Source organism: Stegostoma tigrinum, unplaced genomic scaffold (assembly GCF_030684315.1).
Source record: "Stegostoma tigrinum isolate sSteTig4 unplaced genomic scaffold, sSteTig4.hap1 scaffold_50, whole genome shotgun sequence".
NCBI lineage: Eukaryota > Metazoa > Chordata > Chondrichthyes > Orectolobiformes > Stegostomatidae > Stegostoma > Stegostoma tigrinum.
In genome coordinates, this window is record NW_026728430.1 from 1,727,618 (window position 1) to 1,732,061 (window position 4,444).

The window sequence follows — 4,444 nt, forward strand, 5'->3', positions numbered from 1 at the left end:
GAATGCCATGCTTCTAGGAATTCTCGTGCATGTCTCTGTTGGGCTTGTCTTGGGATGGATGTGTCGTCCCAATCAAAGTGGTGTCCTTCCTCATCTGTGTGTAAGGATACGAGTGATAGTGGGTCATGTCGTTTTGTGGCTAGTTGATGTTCATGTATCCTGGTGGCTAGCTTTCTGCCTGTTTGTCCAATGTAGTGTTTGTCACAGTTCTTGCAAGAAAAAACCTGGCCAAAGAAACACTGACTGCAGTATTATGAGAAGAACAGAAGACACATACACCAGACACCACCAACCTCATCAGCAAGGACAACATCATCAAGCTAGTGGACCTATGCCTCACCACCCACTTCACTTTCACTAATAAAACCTACAGACAAACCAACGGTACACCCATGGGATCTCCGATATCAGGGTTCTTAGCAGAGGCAGTAATGCAGAGACTCGAACAAACAGCTCTGCCAACCATCCAACCCAAACTTTGGGTCTGCTACGTGGATGACACCTTTGTCATCACGAAACAAAACAAATCAGAGGAAACCTTCAAGACCATCAATAATACCCTTTACTGGCATAACATTCACAAAAGAGGAGGAAAACAACAACAAACTGCCATTCCTAGATGTCACAGTAGAGCGAACAGCCAATGGGGAACTTCAAACCAGCGTCTACAGGAAAACAACACACACGGACCAAATACTGAACTACAGGAGCAACCATCCCAACACCCACAAACGAAGCTGCATTACAACATTATTCCAATGAGCCACCACACACTGCTGCACAGAGGAACTACGAAGAGCAGAAGAAAATCACCTATGCAGCGTATTCAAAAAGAACGGGTACCCAATGAACACCGTCCGCCGATTTCTCAGCAACAAACCCAAACAAACAGACAAAACAGGCTCAGAAACCATAACCACGCTCCCCTACATTAAAGACATTTCTGAAATGACTGCCAGACTACTCGGACCTCTTGGCATCAGGGTAGCCCACAAACCCACCAACACACTAAAACGGCAACTAATGAACTTAAAAGACCCTAGACAGACAACGAGCAAAACGAATGTCATTTACAAAATACCTTGCAAGAACTGTGACAAGCACTACATTGGACAAATGGGCAAAACGCTAGCCACCAGGATACATGCTGCAAAAAGAAAATCGGAGATGGCAAAACCGATCTGCAGCGAAAGTGATCACACATGAAAACGCAAAAGCAGATCACTAAGCAAAGACACAATCTTTTCGGTCGCTTTCCCTGGTGGACTAGTGGTTAGCATTTGGCACTTTCGCCGCTGCGGCCTGAGACCAATTTCCCCGTAAGGGAATGGAAGCTCTGTAGTACTACTCTATGTTGGTGATAGCGCTTCTGACTGATTTTTCAGGAGCTGACACCCGATCTGTTTTGTCCCAAAAGTTATCATTTAAGATAAAACAAATCTGACAATCTGACACAAAAACAGTAACCCAAAGAGAAACTCAGCAAGCATGGTAATATCTGCAGAGGGAAACATTTCGGATCCACTGACCATTCGTCACTGCCAGGTTAACTGTGTTTCTATAGTAATATGCTGGGAGACATTGTTAACTTTATCTTTTGAATCATTTATTTATCAAAATCACACTTGCTCCTTAGCTTACCAGCATTAACTTTTGAACTTTAAAGGGACTTGAACAGCACTATTGCTCCTTCTGTTGCCCTGAGGTAATGCGATCCTCTGTTTTTCTTTTCTGTCAGCAGCCATGTGAAGTGGAGAATTGGTCCTTCCAGTGTCTACCACAGTAAGCTTCTACTTATCTCTCTTTGTCTCTGTGTATCCACCTGGCCGTCTTTCACATTATCTAACAGCCCATCTGTATATACCCCTCATTTCCTGTTTATGCTCTGTGTAAAGTCTGACATTCGGAGACACTCTGAGAATGGGATGTTTTGTACTGGACTTGCATTCCTCAGATAATGTGTCTTTTGTTATGGCTGAGGTAAGGAGACATTTCTTGTCTCAAAAGATTATGAATCTCCAGAATTTAAATTGGAATTCCTAATCCACCAGGAAAAAAAAAACAATGTCACAATTATAGGATTATAGCGATTGTCTTTACTGTTGGTGTAAAATGTTTGATTGATGACACCAGAGAATGAGAGGGATTGGCTTGTGGTCTCTGTGCTAAGACCACCACATTCCTGGTAAGGGTGCAGTTTATCCTGCCTCACCTCGTTACTCCTGCCAAACGGGGAATGAAGGGATGAGAATACTAGTAAAGGTGAAGCAGAAGTGCTTGTGGAAGAGCAGAAAGGAACTTTATGATGAATCCAGCAGTAAAAGAGACCCTGAAGCAGACTCGTGATGTCAAATGTGTTTTCTTTGCCAGTAAAACTCACCGTCACTGCTTCAATTCAATGGTCCCTGCTTTGTGAGGCGGTATCTTTGCTGGTTGTTCACACTGTGAATGTTACCATTGCTGCTCATGTTCATGCTAACTCCACAACTCTAATGCATGTAAGCATCACACATAAACTGGAGATTGGAGCTGAAAACCGAGAGACCTCCAGCTGTGCAACAAGACTAGCTCCCTGCATTAGGAGCTTCGGCAAAGCTTCATGCCAATAGCTTCGGTTTTGCAAATAGCCAGTGCATTCAGTTATTGAGAGAAAGATTGGCGTTTCAAGGCTACCCAAGAGCCCAGCTTCTTTTATTTTGTTACCCTGTGATGTTGCCGGTGATACAGAAGATCGTCAATCGGGATTATGCCTTCAGGAGATAGCTTCGAAACTTTGTCAGCTCCACTATTTTCTAGTCAGACCTCCAGACATCCAGGTTTCAAAGCAGTTATTCTCAACATTGTGATCCGACAATAAACCAACTATGTACCTGCATTTAGTTAATTGAAGTTTATGAAGAGATTGGAATCAAACAAACCCATCAACGATCGTGTCTTCCCCAGCTCCACGCTCAGTGAGACAGGGACAAGCAGCAGGATTTTGTCATCACACTGTCCATGGCCACTGCATCTTCAATCAGCTGCTTGCTGCACATCCCTGGCAGGCAAGATCCTACAACCAGGGCCAATCTTCTCCATCCACCAAGCACAAGATCAAGAAAAAAACAGGAAGATTTCTCCCGCTCAGTAAATCCCAGAGCACCATTGACACAATCTCCGCGTGAGTGGAATTTTCTCTTAGCTCCACTTGGGAAAACTTAACTGACACTCCGTATGAACGTCTCTTCTCCTGTGAAAAATGACATTTCACAAGGTATGCAGCAGATTCTTCTTGATCTTTGAATAGTTTTTAACTGAAGTGTGAAAATCCAGCCCCCAAATGCGAAGCTACAGAAGTTGCTGATGTACTGATCAAACAAAGTGCTGAAAGTATTAAGTGAGACTGGGCAGACAGACACACATCTCACACAATCTGTAACAGAAATCACTGGGTTTATTGCAGCAGATTCACCATCCCAGAGTGACTGACAGTCACATGGGCAGCTAAAGGATGAGGGCACGGACATTAAAATATGAATTTTGAATGTTAAATGAAAATGGGTTATTATGGTCTGAAGGAGTAACAGCTGAAAAGTGGAAGATGTAAATGATATTATTTGTGATTGAGCAGAATAAACTGGGAACTTGTGATGTTCGAGGTGGATCATCTTTGGCACATTGAAATGAGGTTGCAGGGGCTTTGGTGTGAAAAGGGAAAATAAGGATTTTAGATAAATAACAAGACAATCAAGTCAAGCCTGGCTAGCTCAGTTGGTAGAGCGTGAGACTCTTAATCTCAGCATCGTGGGTTCGAGCCCCACGCTGGGCGTCGTAGCTTCTTACTGCTTTGCTTTCTGTGATGAAGCATAGCTTTCCAACGTTATCAGTGAAACGAGCAGCTGCAGCTATGCTGAAAACATGACTGCACTTCTGCTGCTTTGAAAATCCTGGTTTCCAGTTTTGCAGTGAAATTTGATTCCACTTCACTGGAAATCGCAGAGATCGTTTTGGACATGCAGCCGCTTGTGTAATAAATGACAGGACTTGCAAAGGCACTAACGCAACTCCAACCCTGCACCAATAAGATTGTTCAGAGTCACAAACTGAGAATGGTCACGTCCTGGGCAGCTCCATGTTAAATGGAGCTGAAACAGAACGAACTAACTCTGGGGATACCACGGAAAACATCGATGACGTCTACTTGAACTCAATGGCTATCCTCCTCGCCCATTTTCTTGGCTGCTCGATAGCGCCCTGCTACAATATTAATTTCACACCAAATGTTGATAGTTCTTCAATCAAAACAAATACCAACAGAAAGCTTCGGGGCCTCTCCATTGCGGGTAAGAACCTGGTTGTCAGGTGCGAGGGGCTTTTGGTACTGTTGCATGTGGCGCAGACCTGGCCTATTCCCTGGACCTGCGCCGCTGCGGTCACCCGGTCCATCTTCCCCTTCATTTGGGGG

General features: G+C 44.1%; 1 non-coding gene across 1 annotated transcript; it reads left to right on the forward strand.

Annotated features, from left to right (window-relative positions):
- Positions 1 to 3,735: 3,735 nt before the first annotated feature.
- Positions 3,736 to 3,808, forward strand: trnak-cuu (transfer RNA lysine (anticodon CUU)). The gene has a single exon. It is a non-coding gene; the product is annotated as a tRNA-Lys (tRNA).
- The last annotated feature ends 636 nt before the right edge of the window (positions 3,809 to 4,444 follow it).